Here is a 529-nt window from a genome sequence, read left to right as displayed (position 1 = left end):
ACGACAACGACAACGACAACGACAACGACAACGACAACGACAACGACAACGACAACGACAACGACAACGACAACGACGACGACGGCACACGAACGGAAAAGTGTCTCAAAAAGTGGTTTTCTACGCGTTTCATGAGTTCTTATGATGATCTAAACCAATTTTGCGAAAAAAGTTTTCGGGACCAATTCCTATACTTTCCCTTGACACGTTGTGTACGGAAAAGTAAAATAATTTAAGATGTGCAATGGCTATGAGCACATAGGTACTGAAAAACTACAGAAAAATTTGTTCGCTAAAGGAAAAAAAAAACAAAAAAGCGTTTGTGTTGACTCATTTAATTCCGCACATTCCGTTCCAGCGGTCATTGTACAATGAATAAATAGACTTATTTCTAACCAAAATTATTATTAGTTCTGGTTCTTCAACTACCTAAACTATGCGACATTTTAACAAATTTTATCAACTACTGATCGCTGCATTCGCCTTTGTGGTCGACTTTCAAGCTCTGGTGACTCTTTTTGGCGCAGTT

The sequence above is a fragment of the Sitodiplosis mosellana genome, unplaced genomic scaffold, assembly GCF_009176505.1.
Source record: "Sitodiplosis mosellana isolate CC-2019 unplaced genomic scaffold, AAFC_SMos_1.0 Smas_scaffold_2, whole genome shotgun sequence".
Classification (NCBI taxonomy): Eukaryota; Metazoa; Arthropoda; class Insecta; order Diptera; family Cecidomyiidae; genus Sitodiplosis; species Sitodiplosis mosellana.
Note: the sequence above shows the minus strand (reverse complement) of the source record.